This window comes from Mustelus asterias, chromosome 28 (assembly GCF_964213995.1).
Source record: "Mustelus asterias chromosome 28, sMusAst1.hap1.1, whole genome shotgun sequence".
Classification (NCBI taxonomy): Eukaryota; Metazoa; Chordata; class Chondrichthyes; order Carcharhiniformes; family Triakidae; genus Mustelus; species Mustelus asterias.
In genome coordinates, this window is record NC_135828.1 from 24,429,357 (window position 1) to 24,452,977 (window position 23,621).

Sequence of the window (23,621 nt, forward strand, 5' to 3'; positions counted from 1 at the left end):
AGCAGCGCTTCGAAAGTTGGTGGCGTTTGCTACCAAATAAACCTGTTGGACTTTAACCTAGTGTTGTTAGACTCCTTACTGTGTTTACCCCAGTCCAACACCGGCATCTCCACATCATCTTTGGATTCTCAGGGACAATTAGGGGAGGCAATGGCCTAGTGGCATTGTTGCTCAACTGTTAATCCAGAAACTCAGCTAATGTTCTGGGGACCCGGGTTCGAATCCCGCCACAGCTGATGGTAGAATTTGAATTCAGTAAAAAATATCTGGAATTAAGAATCTGCTGATGACCATGAAACCATTGTCGATTGTCGGAAAAACCCATCTGGTTCATTAATGTCCTTTAAGGAAGGAAATCTGCCATCCTTACCTGGTCTGGCCTACATGTGACTCCAGAGCCACAGCAATGTGGTTAACACTCAACTGCCCTTGGGCAACTAGGGATGGGCAATAAACGCTGGCCAGCCAGCGATGCCCATGTCCCATGAATGAATTAAAAAATAAAATTAGCATGGACTGTGGGAGGAAACCGGAGCACCCGGAGGAAACCCACACAGACACGGGAAGAATGTGCAGACTCCGCACAGACAGTGACCCGAGCAGGGAATTGAACCCGGGTTTCTGGCGCTGTGAGGCAGCAGTGCCAACCACTGTGCCGCTGTTCGATAAAATCATGGCTGATCTGATTGCTCCACTCTCCTCCCTGTCTCTCCGATAACCCTCTCTTGCCAATCATAAACCTGTCTAACTCAGCCTTGAATATACTCAATGAGCCAGCCTCCACTGCTCCCTGCCCAAGAGAATTCCAAACACTAACTAGCCCGTCACTGCTCAAGGGGAGGCTGGAGTGGGTACAGTTGGTGATGAAGGAAGTGAATCTGTCCTGGGAGGCAGTGAGGAATGATTTGATCCTGGAAGAAAACGGGTCCCAATGGTTTCCAACGCTGACCTGGATGCCTTAGTGAAGGAGAGGAGAAATTTCCCTCATTTGCAAGGGGAACAGGAGGTCCTCCAAACACAGGCCTGCTTTCGGGCAGCATGGATGTTTGCTTGTCTATCTCCTAGGTGTCAGGGGCTGCAGGTCACTGTTCCTCACAGGGCGGTAGATATCAGATGGGCTGGAGAGGCCCAAGGTCCCTTGGCTAGAGGTCCCCAGGCTGTACTCCTGCCGATTCTCTTCCCGGGGGCCCCATGAGATGGAGGGGCAGCTGGAGTGAGATCCAGAAGCCCCACCATCCTCTGGCACAGACACTCGTGGATTGCCACCAGTCATGCAATCAAAGCCCTGCACCATGGTGCGGACATCTCATGCCATGGAGTGCATGTCCTGCACTAAGGCCTCCATCCTCACAGTTTGGGCCTTGGCCTTGGTCAAGGCTTCATCTCCTTGGATAGATGGCGATGGGACTCCTCCAGTTGGCCTTGCAATCTGAGGAAGAACGCTGTCATCCCTTCCTGATGCTCGCGCGTTTCCAGCTCCAGCAGCTGTGGGACGAATGGGCCCAGGTGCACATCATCAGCCTGGGGCTCAGCAGCGTCCTGGGAACTGGCATCCCTCCGAGTGCCGGTTCACTGGGACGTCCCTGCTTCCGCCTGCGGTGGATCTTCAGCAGTGAGGTGTTCACCAGTGAGTGACCCAGAAGCCTGTCTATTTAGTGAAGCCACCGAGGTGGGAGTATCTGCACCAGTGTGGGTACAGGTGATAGCTGTGACACCTCTCCAAAAGTGGGATTGGAGAAGCTTCTGGAGTCCAGTGGGTCCAGGGGGCATGAGGATGATCCGGCCTGTTCCGCTGGCCAGCCTGCAAGAGAAGGGATCTGGCATCAATGCATCACAGGGGATAGTGAGGGAGCATTGATCACTCACTTGAGACTTGAGGAATCACAGCGTGTGTGTTGAGGATTCTCATGTTTTTCTGCTTCAGCAGCAATGTGGGCAAGCTCTCTCTCCTCCCTGGCCAGCTCGAGGGCTCACTCCTCTGAGGGTTCTCAGCTAAAGTAAAGTTTATATATTAGTGTCACAAGTAAGGCTGACATTAACACTGCAATGAAGTTACTGTGAAAATCCCCTAGTCGCCACACTCTGGCACCTGTTCGGGATACACTGAGGGAGAATGTAGCACGGCCAATGCTGCTAACCAGCACGTCTTTTGGACTGTGGGAGGAAACCGGAGCACCCGGAGGAAACCCACGCAGACACGGGGAGAACGTGCAAACTCCGCACAGACGGTGACCCAAGCCGGGAATCGAACCCGGGTCCCTGGCGCTGTGAGACAGCAGTGCTAACCCACTGTGCCACCGTGCCGCCCAGCTTGGGCATGACTCCAGCTGGCTGCACCTGCTGAGGCTTGTAGTGGTTGAGTTTGTCCTGCAATGACACAGAGAAGGTGGGGGTAGGTGGGTGTGTGGACATTGAAGATGGTGATGAGATGTGGCAGGCGTGGGGCAGGAGTGTGAGGAGCATTGCAGCCACTGGGGGAAATGTGGTGACTGAGGGAGTGACGGGAAGGACCTGGTGCAAGGTTGGCAAGGGTGGCTGAGTGAGGGAAAGGGTTGGGGTGTGAGAGAGGGTGCGGTGGGGGGGGGGGGTCCAGTGGGAGACTGGGGGTGGTTCACTTACCCTGGCTGAGCGAAGAAGATCATTCATCGTCTTCTGACACTGCTGCCCCATCCTCTTCTGGAGAGGGTTCGCACTGACCGGGGCTGACACTGCATCCCAGGCCGGGGGGGGGGGAGTGACGGCTGGAAGGCCGTCTCCTCCTGGCGTGGGGGAAGAAGATGTCCCACCTCAGCTCCATTCCATCCTGGTGAGGGCCCCCCTCCGAAAAGGATGGTGTGGGCTCCTTGGCTGCCATCCCCTGCAGTGGTTGTGGACCAAGTGCTGGGGGTGGGCCGTTTGTATGGAGCCCCCCAGTGTCTGCAGCTGTTAAGTTGTTGCGAGACGGACAAATCAGATGGAATTTGTGGAATCAGATACTCGCGGGAATGAAAATGATTATTAATGAGGCACAGGATTCGGTCCGAGAACAGAATGGGAAGTGGTCGTTGGGGTTTAACCAATCAGGGTTTGTGAAACATAAAGAGGGTGGGATTTTCCAGCCCCTCCTCCCAGCAGGCTCCTCCATTCCCGCTGAAGTCTTTGGAGATTTGAATGGCTCGCTGCATCCGCCGCAGGAGAACCCACCACAGCAGGGCTGGAAAACCCCAGCCTTGGTGTTAAATTAAGTCGTATTTGCTTTGTTTCGTTCTTGCCATGGTGAAACCTTGTGGGCACAGCTCTTTCTGGTAATAACTGAGTGTTCAAATTTCTTTTGCTTTAAAGTTAATGGTCTCCCTCGAGGGGAGCACAGTGACACAGTGGTCAGCACTGCTGCCTCACAGTGCCAGGGATCCGGGTCCGATTCTCGCCTTGGGTCACTGTCGTGTGGAGTTTAAATGTTCTTCCCGTGTCTGCATGAGTTTTCTCCGGGTTTTCTCCCACAATCCGAAAGATGTACAGGTCAGGTGGTTTGGCCATGCTAAATTGCCTCTTAGTGGCCAAAGATTAGGTGCATTGGCCATGCTAAATTCTCCCTCAGTGTACCTGCTGGAGTGTGGCGACTAGGGGATTTGCATAGTAACTTCATTGCAGTACTAAGGGAGGTGATGGCTTAGCGATATTATCGCTAGACTATTAATCCAGCAACTCGGCTAATGTTCTGGGGACGTGGGTTCGAATCCTGCCAAAGGCAGATGGTGGAATTTGAATTCAATAAAAAAAATCTGGAATTAAGAATCTACTGATGACCATGAAACCATTGTCAATTGTTGGAAAAACCCATCTGGTTCACCAATGCCCTTTTAGGGAAGGAAATCTGCTGTCCTTACTTGGTCTGGCCTACATGTGACTCCAGAGCCACAGCAATGTGGTTGACTCTCAACTGCCCTCTGAAATGGTTTAGCAAGCCCCTCATATCAAAGGCAATTAGGGATGGGCAACTAATTCTGGCTTTGTCAGTGATGCCCACATCCCGTGTAAGAGAATTATACAGCACCTCTCACCACCTCTGGACACCATAGAATCATGGTGCTTCTCGGCACAGACCATTCAGCCCCTCGTCTCCACACTATCACCAATTGACAGGTTGCCACCCAGCCTAATCATACTTCCCAGTTCTTGGCCCACACCTTGTAGCTGACAGCGGTTCAAGCGCGAATCCAAATACTTCTTTAATGTTACAAGTGTTTCTGCCTCGATCACCTGTTGAGATAATGAGTGATGTAGAGATGCCAGCGTTGGACTGGGGTAAGCACAGTAAGAAGTCTCACAACACCAGGTTAAAGTCCAACAGGTTTATTTGGTAGCACAAGCTTTCGGAGTATCACTCCTTCTTCAGGTGAGTGAAGAGTTGTGTTCACAAACAAGCCATATATAGACACAAACTCAATTCACAAGATAATGGTTGGAATGCGAGTCTTTACAGGTAATCAAGTCTTAAAGGTACAGACAATGTGAGTGGAGAGAGGTTAAGCATAGGTTAAAGAGGTGTGTATTGTCTCCAGCCAGGACAGTTAGTGAGATTTTGCAAGCCCAGGCAAGTTGTGGGGGTTACAGATAGTGTGACATGAACCCAAGATCCCGGTTGAGGCCGTCCTCACGTGTGCGGAACTTGGCTATCAGTTTCTGCTCAGCGATTCTACGTTGTGAAGGCCGCCTTGGAGAATGCTTACCCGAAGATCAGAGGCTGAATACCCTGAGAACCTTTCCGGCTACGTCGAGGGCACCCTGAAACCCATTGTACAAAGAACCCCCAGCTTCTGTCGCGACACTATGAGCTTCCTACAGAAACTTAGCACACATGGAGCAATTGAACCAGGAGCACTCCTCGTCACAATGGATGTCTCGGCACTCTACACCAGCATCCCCCACGACGACGGCATTACTGCAACGGCCTCAGTGCTCAACGCCGACAACTGTCAGTTTCCAGATGCAATTCTACAACTCATCCGCTTCATTCTGGACCACAACGTCTTCACCTTCAACAACCAGTTCTTCATCCAGACACATGGAACAGCCATGGGGATCCAAATTCGCACCTCAATATGCCAACATCTTTATGCACAGGTTCAAACAAGTCCTCTTCACCGCACAGGACCTTCAACCGATGCTATACACTAGATACACCGATGACATTTTTTTCCTTTGGACTCATGGTGAACAATCACTGAAACAACTATATGATGACATCAACAAGATCCATCCCACCATCAGACTCACCTTGGACTACCCTCCGGAATCGGTTGCATTCTTGGACACACACATCTCCATCAAGGACAGTCACCTCAACACTACACTGTACCTCAAGCCCACGGATAACCTCACGATGCTCCACTTCTCCAGCTTCCACCCTAAACTCGTTAAAGAAGTCATCCCCTATGGACAAGCCCTCTGTATGAGGAGGATGAAGAGGATCGCGACAGACACCTACAGACGCTGAAAGATGCCCTCATAAGAACAGGATATGGCGCTTGACTCATCGATTGACAGTTCCGAGGCGCCACAGCGAAAAACCGCACCGACCTCCTCAGAAGACAAACACGGGACACAGTGGACAGAGTACCCTTCGTCGTCCAGTACTTTCCCGGAGTGGAGAAGCTACGACATCCTCTCCGGAGCCTTCTACATGTCATTGATGAAGACGAACATCTCGCCAAGGCCATCCCCACACCCCCACTTCTTGCCTTCAAACAACCGCACAACCTCAAACAGACCATTGTCCGCAGCAAACTACCCAGCCTTCAGGAGAACAGTGACCACGACACCACACAACCCTGTCACAGCAACCTCTGCAAGATGTGCCGGATCATCGACACGGATGCCATCATCTTACGTGAGAACACCATCTACCAGGTACATGATACAAACTCTTGCGACTCGGCCAACATTGTCTACCTGATACACTGCAGGAAAGGATGTCCCGAGGCATGGTACATTGGGGAGACCATGCAGACGCTATGACAACGGATGAATGAACACCGCTCGACAATCACCAGGCCAGACTGTTCTCTTCCAGTCTGGGAACACTTCAGCGGTCACGGGCATTCAGCTTCTGATCTTCGGGTAAGCGTTCTCCAAGGCGGCCTTCACGACACACGACAATGCAGAATCACTGAGCAGAGACTGATAGCCAAGTTCCGCACACATGAGGACGGCCTCAACCGGGATCTTGGGTTCATGTCACACTATCTGTAACCCCCACAACTTGCCTGGGCTTGCAAAATCCCACTAACTGTCCTGGCTGGAGACAATACACATCTCTTTAACCTGTGCTTAACCCTCTCTCCACTCACATTGGAGACTTGATTATCTGTAAAGACTCGCATTCCAACCATTATCTTGTAATTGAGTTTGTGTCTATGTATGCCCTGTTTGTGAACACAACTCTTCACTCACCTGAAGAAGGAGCAACACTCCAAAAGCTTGTGCTACCAAATAAACCTGTTGGACTTTAACCTGGTGTTGTGGGACTTCTTACTGAGATAATGAGTTCCAAAACCCTACCACTCTTCTAGAGTGCAAATTGGCTTAAGGGGAGGTGATGGCCTAGTGGTATTATCGCCAGACTATTAATCCAGAAGCCCAGCTAATATTCTGGGGACCCGGGTTCAAATCCCACCAGGGCAGATGGTGGAATTTGAATTCAATAAAAAAATATCTGGAATTAAGAACTACTGATAACCATTGTCGATTGTCAGAAAAACCCATCTGGTTCACTAATGTCCTTTAGGGAAGGAAATCTGCCGTCCTTACCCGGTCTGGCCTGCATGTGACTCCAGAGCCACAGCAATGTGGTCGACTCTCAACTGCCCTTCAGCAACTGGGAATGGGCAATAAATGCTGGCCAGCCAACAACACCCAAGTCCCACAAATGAATAAAAAAAAGTAAATGCACTTAAATATACCAATTAACTTCACATAATTATTAACTCAACCTTCCAGAGCAGCTCAATAGCTGTGTTGGTTAAGGCAAAGTTCCAGATTTTAACACCTCCCTCCATTCTTCTCCTGCACCCCCCACTCTTTATCCTGGAGAATTACACTTCCAATTGTAGGTGCTCACGTATTTAATTAAGGATGATACATGCCATGGTCTAATTTGCTTGACTAAGTCTCAACGTGCCTCCTCTCCAGTGCCTCATGGCACAGTGGTTGCTGCTGTATCGGTCTCAGTGGGAGGTGTAGCAATCTGCTAAGTTCCACTTAAACTTCAAACCTTACCATTCTTAACCACTTCGAGCTCGCAGATCCATTTGTGTGGAGAGGTGAGTCACAATGCCTCCCAGCTGACGTGGGAGAATTATTGAAACCAGCTTGGAATTGAGCAAGCAATGTCTTGATTATCCTGGGCCACTGGGGCAGAAAGGGCTCCGTTAAGCTGTAGATACATTGATAGTGTAACGGAGCCAGCCTGGAATCTAACAATGCACATAGAAGGTGACAGTGACCCGTGTGGTCTTTAACTTGGAGACAACCTCATTGCTCCATTGTTCCCTCACCTTTATTCATGTCAGAACACAGACAGGAGCAGGATAAGGGGTGAGACATAGAAACTAGAAGCAGGAGTAGGCCGTTTATCCCTTCGAGCCTGCTCCGCCATTCATTATGAACATGGCTGATCATCGAATTCAATATCCTGATTCCCCCTCTTCTTCCCTTGATCCCTTTAGCCCCAAGAGCTATTTCTTCTTGAAATCACACAACATTTTGGCCTCAACTACTTTCTGTGGTAGTGAATTCCACACATTAGAAATAGAATCATAGAAACCCTACAGCACAGAAAGAGGCCATTCGGCCCATCGAGTCTGCACCGACCACAATCCCACCCAGGCCCTACATTCACCACCCTCTGGGTGAAGAAATTTCTCCTCACGTCCATCCTAAAAGATTTACCCCTTATCCCCAAAGATATGCAGGATGGGTTGATTGGCCATGTTAAATTGCCATTTAGTGTCAGGAGATTAGCAGGGTGACCCCTAGTTCTGGATTCCCACACCATTGGGAACATTCTTTCTGAATCTACCCTGTCTAACCCTGTTAGAATTTTATAAGTTTCTGAGATCCCCTCTCACTCTTCTGATAATTGCCTTCTTTACTGCCTGCTGTACCTGCGCGCTTACTTTCAGCAATTGATAAACGAGGACACCAAGGTCTCACTGAATATCCGTCTCCCAATTTGCACCCATTCAAGTAATAATCTTTTTCCTATTATTGCTGCCAAAGTGAATAACCTCACATTTATCCACATTATACTGCATCTGCCATGCAGGTGCCCACACTCTCAGCCTGTCCAAATCACGCTGAAGCATCTCTGCACCCTCCTCACAGCTCACCCTACACCCAACTTTGTATCATCTGCAAATTCCTAGATAATACATCCAGTTCCCTCTTCCAAATCATTAATATATAATGTGAACTGGAGAGCTGGAGGAGGGGTGGGGTCGTGAGTGATGGACGGAGATGTGATTGGGTGAGGTGGTGTAGGTTGGGGTTAGGAGTGGAGTTGGGGTGGGTTTCGAGGAGGTGGACGGGGCTGAGGTGGCCGCCATTGGAGCAGCGACAGGGGCAGGGGATGGGGCACGGTGACAGAATGGGGGCAGGAGGAGCTCCCTGTGCTCTGTATTGCCAGAGATGATCGGAAATGTTAATAACCTCAGTAGGAAGAGGGAGAACCAGAGGAGGCGGACTTCAGGCGAGTGACAAAAAGCAACGGGTGGAATTGTATTCTGCAGCGAGTTGTTGGGATCTGGAATCCACTGCCTGAGAGTGTGGTGGAGGCAGCGGCCATTCTGGCTTGCAAAAGGATTTTTAAAAACCTGAAGGATAAGAAGATTTCCAAAACTACGGGTACAGACTGGGGCAGTGGGATTAGCTGAGTTGTTCTTTTGGAGGGCTAGCACGGACATAACAGGGTGAATGGCCTCTTTCTGTGCTGTAACCATTCCATGATTTCAGTTTCAATGTTTCTATGGGATATGGGGGGGAAGGGGGGGATCAGGATATTGAATTGGATGATCAGCCATTATCATAATGAATGGTGGAGCAGGCTGGAAGGGCCGAATGGCCTCCTCTTTCTTCTGGTTTCTAATTTCTAATGCATCTAATGCCAGTGCATTTGGAGCGATAGATAATGCCACTATATTAATAGAACCATAGAAAATTACAGCTCAGAAACAGGCCTTTTGGTCCTTCTTGTCTGTGCCGAACCATTTTTTGCCTGGTCCCACTGACCTGCACTTGGACCATATCCCTCCACACCCCTCTCATCCATGAACCCGTCCAAGTTTTTCTTAAATGTTAAAAGCATTTACCACTTTATCCGGCAGCTCATTCCACACTCCCACCACTCTCTGCGTGAAGAAGCCCCCCCCTAATATTCCCTTTAAACTTTTCTCCTTTCACCCTTAACCCATGCCCTCTGGTTTTTTTTCTCCCCTAGCCTCAGCGGAAAAAGCCTGCTGGTTGGGAAGTAAAGAAAACAGAAATGTGAGTAAATTTCTCTTATTCTGATTCCAATTGAGGAGGATATCAGCAACAGGTGGACTGGGCAGGGTCAGGAACTGTGGATGATATCGAGAGGTAAGTCGGCAGGTTTTGAGATGGATCGGATAAGGCCTCGGTAACTGAGCTCAGGGTTAGGGTAGCACCGAGGTTTCAGGTGGTCTGGGTCAACTGATCGCTGTGGCGCTCCACTTGTCACATCCTGTCAACCAGAAAAAGACCCATTTATGCCAACTCTCTGTTTCCTGTTAGCCAACCAATCTTCAACCCAGCCAGTTTGTTACCCCCTACGCCATGGGCGGGACTTTATCGCCTCGCTCATTCCGAAACTGTAAAATCCCACCCGAGGTCAATGAACCTTTCCATGCCCCGCCCCTCGTCCGCTCCAATTCACGTGGTGGGCATGACGGTAAAATTCTGACCAATGAGTTTTTATTTTGCACTTAATTCCTTCAAGCAAGATCTAAGCTTGATTCTGGATCAGGGTATTTGATTTACTATTGTCACATGTATTGGTTTACAGTGAAAAGTATTGTTTCTTGCACGCTATACAGACAAAACATACCATTCATAGAGTACATAGAGGAGAAGGAAAGGAGAGGGTGCAGAATACAGTGTTTACACTCATCGCTAAGATGTAGAGAAAGATCAGCTTAATATAAGGTAGGTCCATTCAAAAGTCTGACGGCAGCAGGGAAGAAGCTGTTCTTGAGTCGGTTGGTACCTGATCTCAGACTTTTGTATCTTTTATCGATGGAAGAAGGTGGAAGAGAGAATGCCCAGGGTCCTTAATTATGCTGGCTGCTTTGCCGAGGCAGCAGGAAGTGTAGACAGAGTCAATGGATGGGAGGCTGGTTTGCGCGATGGATTGGGCTACATTTACGATCCTTTGTAGTTCCTTGCGGTCTTGGGCAGAGCAGGAGCCATACCAAGCTGTGATACAACCAGAAAGGATGCTTTCTATGGTGCATGTGTAAAAGTCTGTAAAAACAACACATAATCAGGAAAGCTAATAGAATGTTATAATTTATTGTAAGGCGGATTGAAAGCCGAAGAGAGGGAGTTTTGTTTCAGTTGTACAGCACACTGGTGAGGGCACGTCTGCAGTATTGCGTATAGTATTGGTCACCTGATTTAAGGAAGGATCCAAGCCGAAATTCTCTGACCTCACCCGCGGCTGGGATTCCCCGCTCCCACTGCAGTGAATAGAGATTTGACTGAGCGCCAAATTCTCTGTTCTCACTGGCAGTGTGGGGCGGTACGAGACCGGATAATTCTGGTGTAAACGCATTAGAAACAGTTCAGAGAAGGTTTACTAGACTAATATCAGCAGTGGGCAGTTTGTCTTTTGAGGAAAGGTTGCAGACTTTCGGATTGTATCCACTAAAGTTTGGGAGAGCGAGAGGCGACTTGATTGAAACCTTTGAGATCATGAGGGGTATTGACAGGGTGGATGTGGAGAGAATCTAGAACTAGGGGTCACTGTTTAAAAATAAGGGGTCACCCATTTAAAACAGACAGGGAGAATATTTTTCTCTGAGCGGTGTGAGTCTCTGGAACATTCTTCCTCAAAAGGCAGTGAAAGCAGAGTCTTTGAATATCTTGAAGGCTGAGCCGGATAGATTCTTGATTAACAAGGGGGTGAAAGGTTATCAGGAGTCGGCAGGAATGTGGGGTTAAGTTGGCAATCAGATCAGCCATGATGGCATTGAATGGCGGAGCAAGCTCGAGGGGCCGAATGGCCTACTCCTGCTCCTAATTCTTATGTTCATATGCATGTTTGTAGAACATTGACCTGTTTGTGAGGGTTAAAAGTGGATGCTAGCACTGTTCTGCCCAACCTGGATAACTGCTCCAGGCTCACATTGGTGTCACTTTCCTAGTTGCATCCAATGGATACATCAATCAGGGCAGGTGATGGCCTAGTGCTATTATCACTAGACTTGGGGCGGCACGGTGGCACAGTGGTTAGCACTGCTGCCTCACAGCGACAGGGACCCGGGTTTGATTCCTGACTTGGGTCACTGTCTGTGTGGAGTTTGCACGTTCTCCCTGTGTCTGCCTGAGTTTCCTCGGCGTGCTCTGGTTTCCTCCCACAGTCCGAAAGACGTGCTGGTTAGGTGCATTGGCCGTGCTAAATTCTCCCTTGGTGTACCCGAACAGGCACCGGAGTGTGGCGACTTGGGGATTTTCACGGTAACTTCATTGCAGTGTTAATGTAAGCCTGCTTGTGACACTAAGAAATAAACTTTTAATTAATCCAGAAACTCAGCTAATGTTCTGGGGACCCGGGTTCGAATCCCGCAACGGCAGATGATGGAATTTGAATTCAATAAAAAATACCTGGAATTAAGAATCTACCGATGACCATGAAACCATTGTCGGAAAATCCCATCTGGCTCACTAATGTCCTTTAGAGAAGGAAATCTGCTGTCCTTACCCAGTCTGGCCTACATGTGACTCCAGACCCACAGCAATGTGGTTGACTCTCAACTGCCCTCTGGGCAATTAGGGATGGGCAATAAATGCTGTAAGAGTTTTAACAACACCAGGTTAAAGTCCAACAGATTTATTTGGTAGCAAATGCCGTTTGCTACCAAATAAACCTGTTGGACTTTAACCTGGTGTTGTTAAAACTCTTACTGTGTTCCCCCCAGTCCAACGCCCGCATCTCCGCACAATAAATACTGGCCAGCCAGCAACATCCATGTCCCATGAATGAATAAAAAAATCTATTGGTGTAAAATGCTTCTTTCTTCAAAAGAATGGGTGACTACACCTTCTGAATAAACTGGCTTTTATTGGAATATCCTAGACCCAGAAGGAACCATTCCAAAAACAATTATCAAAGACGGGCTCGTCAACATTGCAAAACTCAGCAGAGGTGATGTTGACCTTCTGATCCTTTTATCCCAGGACAAATTTGAGTCCTGATTGTTTCGCCAGCTTAAATTATTATCATTTTTAACTAATTCTATCCCTCAATTGGACAAGGACAGAATAGGCTTTGGAAGTGACGGAGTTGAGATCCTGGTTCCGTTAACATTTGCTTTTCCACCCCCCCCTCCCACCACCCAACTCGTCCCGACTGCTGGCCTCTCTCCAGCCCAGACCAATCCCCATGTAGAGTGGCAGCGGGACACTCCACCTCCACCAATCGCGGCACGGTAGCACAGTGGTTAGCACTGCTGCTTCACAGCTCCAGGGTCCCGGGTTCGATTCCCGGCTCGGGTCACTGTCTGTGTGGAGTTTGCACATTCTCCTTGTGTCTGCGTGGGTTTCCTCCGGGTGCTCCGGTTTCCTCCCACAGTCCAAAGATGTGCGGGTTAGGTTGATTGGCCAGGTTAAAAATTGTCCCTGAGATGCGTAGTTAGAGGGATTAGCGGGTAAATATGTGGGGGTAGGGCCTGGGTGGGATTGTGGTCGGTGCAGACTCGATGGGCTGAATGGCCTCCTTCTGCACTGTAGGGTTTCTATGATTTCTATGATTTCTATGATCGCCACTAGGTCCCACCCACAATAGGCCCCGCCCCCTTGGCACTGCCCGATGCCCAATGGGCAGTGCCAATGTGCCCCCTGGGCATGGGCACTTTGCCCCTTGGGCAGTGCGAGGGGCACAGGCTGGCACGGCCAGTGTGCCCATGCCCAGGGGCCACCATCCCCCCCCCCCCACTGCCCGAGCCCCTGGGGAGACTTAGTTCGAAACCTTGCTAAATAATTCCTCCAAATCACAGAATAAGAGGAAAACAACTCGATTTTCCGGCAGCCGGAATCTTCTGTTATTACAGGATCCCAATATATCTTCCCAAGGGATTAAATAGGGTGGGCTAGATGGTGGGAATTATTCTGAGAGACTGGTTGAGGGACCTCTCGTCAAAGGGCAACCCAAGGCAGAGGGAGTTAGATAGATAGTGAGGCAGATTTTAAACATTCTGTCATGGGACATGGGTGTCGCTGGCTGGGCCAGCATTTATTGCCCATCCCTAATTGCCCTTGAGAAGGTGGTGGTGAGCTACCTTTTTGAACAGCTGTAGTCCCTGTGATGTAGGTATGCCCACTGGCTCTTGGGCTGGCATTTCACAGGGCCTCCAGGGTGGCATGGTGGCACAATGCCTCACAGCGCCAGGAACCCAGGTTCGATTCCCGGTGTGGGTCAGCATCTTCTCCCCCTGTGTGCGTGGGTTTTCTCCGGGCGCTCCAGTTTCCTCCCACAGTACAAAGATGTGTAAGATTGGCCATGCTATATATTTTTTAATCATAGGACATGGGCGTCACTGGCTGGCCAGCATTTATTGCCCACCCCTAGTTGCCCGAGGGCAGTTGAGTGTCAACCACATTGCTGTGGCTCTGGAGTCACATGTGGGCCAGACCAGATAAGGACGGCAGATTTCCTTCCCTAAAGAACATTAGTGAACCAGATGGGTTTTTCCGACAATCGACAATGGTTTCATGGTCATCAGTAGATTCTTAATTCCAGATATTTTTTATTGAATTCAAATTCCACCATCTGCCGTGGTGGGATTCGAACCCGGGTCCCCAGAACATTCGCTGAGTTTCTGGATTAATAGTCTATTGATAATACCACTAGGCCATCGCCTCCCCTAATTGTCCCTTAGAGTCCAAAGATGTGCAGGTTAGGTGGATTGGCCATGCTAAATTGTTCCTTTGTGTCCAAAGGTGTGTAGGTCAGGGGGATTAGCAGGGTAAATGTGTGGGGTTATGGGGATAAGGTGTGGGGTGTGGGGAGGTGGGGGTGGTTGGGCCTGGGTGGGATGCTCTTTGGGACGCTCAGCCAAAACTCCATTCACTGCAGCGGGACGGAGAATCCCAGCCACGGACAAGGCCGGAGGGTCCCAGCAAACATGAATTACAAACAAAGTTATCTTTGGCAGGGTGGGCGGGCCTGGGTAAGATGCTCTTTCGGAGAGTTGGTGTGGACTGGATGGGCCAAACGGCCTCCTTTTGCATGGTAGGGAGTGCCTGGATTCGATGGGCTGAATGGCCTACCCTTTGCTCTAGTTTCTTATGGCCTTAAGTATTAGGAAGCTACGATTCTGGGCAGCCAGCTGAGGCTTTCAGCCAATGAACAGCGCAGTTAGTGTTGGCAGTGCACAGAATTCATTATAATGAGCAGGCAGTTTGAGGTTGGCACGCAGCCGGTACCACAATCAATGGGCACGGATTAATCACACATCATGATCCTTCAGTTCACTTTGAAGGACTTCACAAATTTCATCCCCACAGTGCCTGGGACACAGATAGAATCCTAAAGTAAAGAAGGGATCATTTGACCTACTTGCTGCTGTCATCTGCTTCTGTCCTTATACACCCACGACTGTGCGGCCAAATTCCCCTCCAACTCGATTTTCAAGTTTGCTGATGATGCCACCGTAGTGGGTCGGATCTCAAACAATGGTGAGATGGAGTGCAGGAAATAGAGAATCTGGTGAACTGGTGTGGTGCCAGTAATCTCTTCCTCAATGTCAACAAGACAAAGGAGATTTTGTCATCGACTTCAGGAAGCGTCGTGGAGAACACGCCCCTGTCTACATCAATGGGGATGAAGTAGAAATATTTGAGAGCTTCAAGGTTTTAAGTGTCCAGATCACCAACAATCTGTCCTGGTCCCCCCATGCCGACACTATAGTTAAGAAAGCCCACCAACGCCTCTACTTTCTCAGAAGACTAAAGAAATTTTGCATGACCACACCTACTCTCACCAACCTTTACAGATGCACCATAGAAAGCATCCTTTCTGGTTGTATCACAGCTTGGTATGGGCTCCTGCTCTGCCCAAGACTGCAAGAAACTACAAAGGTCATGAATGTAGCCCAATCCATCGCGCAAACCAACCTCCCATCCATTGACTCTGTCTACACTTCCCGCTGCCTCGGAAAAGCAGCCAGCATAATTAAGGACCCCACGTACCCCGGACATTCTCTCTTCCACCTTCTTCCGTCGGGAAAAAGGTACAAAAGTCTGAGGTCACGTACCAACCGACTCAGGAACAGCTTCTTCCCTGCTGCTGTCAGACTTTTGAATGGACATACCTCGCATTAAGTTGATCTTTCTCTACACCCTAGCTATGACTGTAACACTACATTCTGCACTCTCTCGTTTCCTTCTCTATGAATGGTATGCTTTGTCTGTATAGTGCGCAAGAAACAATACTTTTCACTGTATGTTAATACATGTGACAATAATAAATCAAATCAAATCTTCCATCGGGAAAAAGATACAAAATCTGAGGTCTCGTACCAACTGACTCAAGAACAGCTTCTTCCCTGCTGCTGTCAGATTTTTGATTGGACCTACCTTGCACTCAGTTGATCTTTCTCTACACCCCTAGCTATGACTGCAACATTACATTCTGCTCCCTTTCCTTTCCTTCTCTGTGAATGGTATGGTTTGGCAGTATAGCGTGCAAAAAACAATACTTTTCACTGTATGTTAATACATGTGAAAATAATAAATCAAATCAGTAGTTTCATCAGGACCCCTTACAAGTTTGAATAACTCCATTAGGTGTCCCCTGGCTAAATGACCCAATGGTAGTCATGATGTGGAGATGCCGGCGTTGGACTGGGGTAAACACAGTAAGAAGTTTAACAACACCAGGTTAAAGTCCAACAGGTTTATTTGGTTGCAAAAGCCACACAAGCTTTCGGAGCCTTAAGCTCCTCCTTCAGGTGAGTGGGAATTCTGTTTCCACTCACCTGAAGAACAGAATTCTGGGAACAGAATTCCCACTCACCTGAAGAAGGAGCTTAAGGCTCCGAAAGCTTGTGTGGCTTTTGCTACCAAATAAACCTGTTGGACTTTAGTCTGGTGTTGTTAAACTTCTTACTGTGTAAATGACCCAAGCCAGGAATTGAACCCGGGTTCCTGGCGCTGGCAGCAGTGCTAGCCACTGTACCACCAGTGAGCTGGAGGGGGACATTGCCAGATGAGTCTTTTCTGGGAGACCGGGGCAAAATCTATTTCTCGCCTGAGTCCTTCTAGCAATTTTCGGGCATTGGAAATTTTCCAGCCTTGTTGAGCTACTGAAACATTTTATGGTGAGGCCATTTTACAGGGCGAAATGGCGGCACAGTGGTTAGCACTGCAGCCTCACAGCGCCAGGGACCTGGGTTCCATTCCGGCCTTGTCACCATCTGTGTGGAGTTTGCACATTCTCCCCATGTCTGCGTAGGTTTCCTCCCACCATCCAAAGATGTGCGGTTTAGGTCGATTGGCCAGGGTAAATTGCCCCTTAGTGTCAGGGGAACTCGCTTGAGTAAATACATGAGATTATGTGGATAAGTTCTGGATGGGATTGTTGTCGGTGCAGGCTCGATGGGCCAAATGGCCTCCTTCTGCACTGTAGGGATTCTATGATTCTGTGATTCTATAACCCAAGTTTCTTTCTGGGAATTTGCCAAGTGCAACCAGCACTTTGTTTAGGTGGATTGACCATAACAAATTAAATTGCCCCTTAGTGTTAGGGGATCAGCAGGGTAAGTATGTGGGAGTTAAGGGGATAGGGCCTGGGTGGGATCGTTGTTGGTGCAGACTCAATGGGCTGAATGGCCTCCTTCTGTACTGTAGGGATTCTAAGTGGAGTTGAGGATTATCACACCAGATCAGTCATGATCCCATTGAATGGTGGAGCAGACTCGATGGGCCAAATGGCTTACTTCTATGTCTTATAGACTGCCATCATATGGTATTTGGTGCAACTGACATTCCATGTGACATTCCCATTTGTCACTGAAAGAACAACCCTTTGCAGTCCCTCCACTCCCCAGATTTCTTTGACCGTTGGCCTCAGTGCCTGAAGTTACAAGTTACGTTTGCACAAGCACATTGTCCTTCCAGGGCTGTGGGTTGAAGAACTCACTCGAGGCCTCACTGTCTCTGCCTTCCCAGAGTCTGACATCTTATACCCACTTGCTGCCTGTTGATGGACACTCTCCTTGTTCAAGACGACATAAAAGTCACCTGACTGTCCAAGCCTTTGGTCACCCCTCCCAGCCCCCTCCTTTTGGCTTTCTATCTATTTGCTCCTTGTCAGGTGCCCATGTAGCAGCTTAACTTACATTCCAATGTTAAAGGCTCAATATGAATGTATGTGATGGATCTGGATGGTTTGACCTGACATAACCTCCACTTGACACCCCCGATTCTGTTCAGGAGCACTGCTCCTCAGTCCCTGACTCCCGCCTCTTCTCCTGTACAGCAGGCCAACTGAAGTCTGCACCTCTTCTGCTCTTAAATGTACGTTTCAGACACAAGGCCCGGGATTCTCCCAAAACAAAATGAAGTACCCAAAAACAGGTGGGAAAATGGTAGATTTTCCTGCCCGTTTTTGGGCGTACTTACCTGACCGAATCCCCGGCAGAGAGCGCTTCACCGAGTGCCTCAAGGGGATTCACGCTGGTAATTGTGGGGTTGTGGGGGCAAGGCCGCATCCCACTGGAGAGGCCGGCTGCACCGCGCTGAGTGGGCCACCGTGCCGATCTGTTAGTGGGGTCCCTATTGCCGGACTCCCGATCGCCGGCCTCCTTCTCCTGATCGCTGGTCTCCCCCTTCCAATTGCCGGCCTCCAGACCACCCTCGCCACCTCCCCCCGATGACCGGCCTACTGGACTGACCATGATTTCCCCCCCTCCCTTCCCCCGATGACCAGTCCCGACTCCCCCCTCCTCCGGCCAGCACCTATCTCACCCCCTCCTTGATGGCCAGAACCGTCCCCCCCAACGTAGCGCACCCCCGATGTCCAGCCCTGACCCCCACTTCTCCTGGCCAGCACCGATCTCAGCGTCCCCCCCTTGATGGCCAGCCCGGGCTCCCCGACAGTGGCCAGTCCAGATCGCCCCCTCACTCTCTGATGCGCGTCAATTGAACACGAGGCACGAAGCTTCGGTAACAGAAGGCTTTTATTGTCTAACAATGGAACTAATAGAACGTAAACACACTATCCCAGACTGACGAGGTCCCGCCCGAGCAGGGGGTCTTATACCTCTCCCAGGAGGCGGAGCCCGACTGGGATGTGCCACAACAGTAACAACCACAGGTGTATTAATCCCACAGTGGGAACACCCTAGCCCAACAACAACATTAGAACAATCCCACAGTGGGAACCAACGATGGTTCACCACATTCACCCCTCCTTTGAGAACAAAGGCTGGCGGGGTACGAAAACAGACTAAAATGTCAACAGATTATAAGTTCAGACGGTCTGGAGGACCGCACCGTCGTTGTGACCTCCTCAATACCGGCGGTGACACCGGAGCAGGTGCTTGCGGTGGCGTTCTCCCCAAAACAGCGTCCAGCTGTTCTCCCACGGACTCACAGGCCGGTTGACCCTGATGTAACGGTAGTGCAGGGGATCCCGGTACATTCTGCGATGGCGCCGATCTCCGGGGCTCAGGCAAGCTGTACATTGGAGTATAACTGTTATGCACTGGTCCCGGTGCTGACCGCGCCACGTCCAGGGGAGAAATAAGGGATAAGGGATTCGTCACTGGGGATATGGGAGCGACAGGAGTTGCTACGTCCCCTGCGGACGCCAGGTCTCGGATCGAGACTGTGTCCTCTCGCCCGTCAGGATATGCCACATAGGCATACTGAGGGTTGGCGTGGAGGAGGTGGACCGGTTCGACCAAGGGGTCGGACTTGCGGGCCCTTACATGTCGCCGCAGAAGGACGGGTCCTGGGTACGTCAACCAGGCTGGTAAAGATATCCCCGAGGACGACTTCTGAGGGAATGAGAACATCCTCTCGTGGGGAGTAGCATTGGTTGCCGTACACAGGAGGGAGCGAATGGAGTGAAGCGCATTAGGGAGGACCTCCTGCCAATGGGAGACTGGAAGGCCTTTGGACTTCAGCGCCAATAGGACAGCCTTCCAGACTGTAGCATTCTCTCTTTCCACCTGTCCGTTACCCCTAGGGTTGTAACTCGTGGTCCTACTAGAGGCAATCCCGTATGAGAGCAGGAATTGCCTCAAGTCATTACTCATGAACGACGAGCCCCTGTCGCTATGGATATAGCTGGGGTACCCGAACAGGGTAAAAAGATCACGGAATGCCTTGATCACCGTGGCAGTCGACGTGTCCGCGCAGGGGACAACAAACGGGAACCGGGAGTACTCATCTATTATGTTCAGAAAGTACACGTTCCGATTTGTTGAGGGAAGGGGGCCCTTAAAATCCACACTCAGCCTCTCGAAGGGGCGAGTGGCCTTGACTAAATGTGCCCGGTCAGGTCGGTAAAAGTGCGGTTTGCATTCCGCGCAAATCCGACAGCTCCTTGTCACCGACCTGACGTCCTCCACCGAGTAAGGCAGGTTGCGGGCTTTGATAAAGTGGTAGAGCCGAGTGACCCCAGGATGGCACAGGTCATTATGGAGGGCGTTCAAGCGATCCTCCTGCATAGTAGCGCATGTTCCGCGCGAGAGGGCATCCGAGGGCTCATTGAGTTTCCCTGGACGATACATGATATCGTAGTTATAGGTGGAGAGTTCAATTCTCCACCGCAAGATCTTATCATTCTTGATCTTGCCCCTCTGCGTGTTGTTGAACATGAACGCCACGGACCGCTGGTCCGAGATCAGGGTAAACCGCTTTCCCGCCAGGTAATGGCGCCAGTGTCTGATGGCCTCCACAATGGCCTGGCCCTCCTTTTCCACCGCTGAATGCCGAATTTCGGGGCCTTGGAGGGTGCGGGAAAAAAACGCGACGGGCCTGCCCGCCTGGTTTAGTGTGGCGGCCAGGGCGAAATCAGATGCATCGCTTTCCACCTGAAAAGGGATGGACTCATCCACCGCGTGCATCGTGGCTTTCGCGATGTCGTGTTTCAATTCCTTGAAGGCCAATTGGGCCTCTGGCGTGAGTGGAAAAGTCGTGGACTTAATAAGCGGACGGGCTTTGTCCGCGTAGTTGGGGACCCACTGCGCATAATAGGAGAAGAAGCCTAGGCATCTTCTCAGTGCTTTTGCGCTAGCGGGCAAGGGAAGTTCAGCAAGGGGGCGCATACGGTCGGGATCAGGGCCAATGACCCCGTTTTCCACCACGTATCCCAGGATGGCTAACCGGCGCGTACGGAATACACACTTCTCCCTGTTGTAGGTCAAATTCAGGCGAGATGCAGTGCGTAAAAAGTTCTGGAGATTTGTGTCATGGTCCTGCTGATCACGGCCGCAGATGGTGACATTATCCAGGTATGGGAAGGTAACCCGCAGCCTGTTCTGGTCCACCATTCGGTCCATAGCACGCTGGAAGACCGAGACCCCATTGGTGACACCAAATGAAACCCTAAGAAACTGATACAGACGACCATCCGCCTCAAAGGCCGTGTAGTGTCGGTCCTCTGGGCGAATGGGGAGTTGGTGGTAGGCGGACTCAAGGTCTATGGTGGAGAACATCCGGCACTGCGCAATCTGATTGACCATATCAGATATGCGCGGGAGGGGATACGCATCCAGCTGCGTATATCGATTAATGGTCTGACTGTAATCAATGTCCATCCGGGGTTTGTTCCCGCTCTTGACCACCACAACCTGTGCTCTCCACGGACTAACACTGGGCTGTATGATCCCTTCTTTGAGGAGTCGCTGAACCTCAGATCTGATGAAGATCCGATCTTCAGTGCTGTAACGCCTACTTTTAGTAGCGATGGGCTTGCAGCCAGGTACCAGATTCTTGAATAAAGAGGGTGTGGTGATCTTTAATGTAGAAAGATTGCATGCGGGGCGCTTTGGACAATTTGGAGGCTGCAGCTGTTCCCCTACTGTCAGCGAAGGGAGTGGCCCACCGTACTGTAGGATCACACTCTTCATGTGGACCATAAAGTTTAGTCCGAGGAGAATTGATGCGCAAAGATGCGGCAACACAAGGAGCCTGAATCGCTCGTAAATTGTGCCTTGCACTTTCAAGGTTACCACACAACGTCCTAGCACAGGGACAGACCGGGACTTTGATGCCATAGAGATTGTCTGTTTGGCAGGTTGAATCTGGAGTCCACACCTCTTTACAGTGTCAGGGTGAATAAAGCTCTCAGTGCTCCCGCTGTCAAACAGACAATAAATTGCATGACCATTTACCTGTATATCCATCATTGAACAGTCAAGCCTGTGGTGCTTAGCCTGGTTCAGGGTGATCGACGCCACCGTTGGTCCGTGAACGTCACTGCAGGCAGCTGAGGTCGATGCTGAGGACCCCTGCTGGTCGCTCATGGTCATCGTCGACCAAAATGGCCGCCCCCATGAATCGCACATGGTTGAGGGCGCCAAACGTAGCGACTCCTGGTGGTCATCCTCCTCCGACTCCGTCGACCACAATGGCGTCGTCCTGGACTCGCACGTGGACGAACCCCGTGAGTACTTCGACGACGATGGTGATGATCCCCGTTCTGAAGGGTCACAGGCTGCACTGCCGTTCTTGGGCTTCGATCTGCACACCTTCGCATAATGCCCCTTTTTACCGCATAGGTTACAGACTACCGCTTTAGCGGGACACTTTTGTCATAGATGCTTGGCTCCTCCGCAGAAGTAGCACCGCGGGCCGCATGGGGCTGCAGCCGTCGTCGGGTCCACATGGGAGCACGCCATAACACTGCACTTTGAGCCCGTGGGGCGAGGAGGGATTTGCGACTGCTCCTGCCATGTTGTCGCCACGTGGTCCTCCGGATACAGGACCAAGCTCTTCGAAGCCGCCTCAAGCATTTCAGCTAATTCCATAGCTTGGGTCAGGTTGAGATTCCCCTTTTCTAGCAGCTTGAGACGGATGTATGAAGACCCGACCCCGGCCACAAACGCATCTCGGGCGAGGTCGTACATGTACTGCTCAGCCGACACAGCTTTGCAGTCACAGCCCCTGGCTAGCTGCAAGAGCTCATTGGCGTAATCCTCCATGGTTTCGCCTGACTGCCGACGTCGTGTAGCGAGGAGGTAACGAGCGTGGATCTCGTTGGGAGGTTTCGTGTATCGCTTTTTTAAAAGCTCGAGGGCCCTCGGGTAAGTGGTGGCCGCACGGATCGCGAGGTAGACAGTGTCGCTTACCCTCGCATGGAGGACCCGGAGTCTGTCATCATCTGTGGTGACCGCTGCGGAGGCTGCCAGGTAGTCTTCAAAACACTTCAGCCAGTGGTCGAAGGTGTTAGAAGCGCCCACCGCACGTGGATCTAGCGTCAGACGTTCTGGCTTTAGGATTTGCTCCATACTCTCCTTTCTTTTTTCTTCCGTCGAGAGCTTAATGTTAGACAATAAAATTGATGCGCGTCAATTGAACACGAGGCACGAAGCTTCGGTAACAGAAGGCTTTTATTGTCTAACAATGGAACTAATAGAACGTAAACACACTATCCCAGACTGACGAGGTCCCGCCCGAGCAGGGGGTCTTATACTTCTCCCAGGAGGCGGAGCCCGACTGGGATGTGCCACAACAGTAACAACCACAGGTGTATTAATCCCACAGTGGGAACACCCTAACCCAACAACAACATTAGAACAATCCCACAGTGGGAACCAACGATGGTTCACCACACTCTCTCTCCCTCACCGATCCCATTGCAGAGTGACAGCAAGTCTCCCCCACCCTTGACTAGACAGGGTAGATGCAGGAAGGATGTTCCTGACGGATTGGGGGGTTGTCCAGAACCAGGGGTCAGCATGAGGATATCAAGTAAAGCTCTGGGACAGAGTTGAGGAGAAATTTCTTCACCCAGAGAGTGGTCAGTCTGTGGAATTCACTCCCACAGAAAGCAATTGAGGCCAAAATTGTGGGCGCGATCTTACCGGCCGTTCACGCCACGCTCCCGCTAAAACGAGGTCGGAGAATTTGGCACAGGCCAAATCTCTGTTTACTGCAGCGGGATGGGAAAATCCCACCAGTGGTAAGATTCCGATTTATGTTTTCACGGAGGAGTGAGATATAGCTCTTGGGGCGAAGAAGTTGATCTTTCCCTACACCCTAGCTATGACTGTAACACTACATTCTGCACCCTCTCCTTTCCTTCTCTATGAATGGTATGCTTTGTCTGCATAGCGGGTAAGAAACAACACTTCTCACTGTATACTGATCCATGTGACAATGTTAAATCAAAT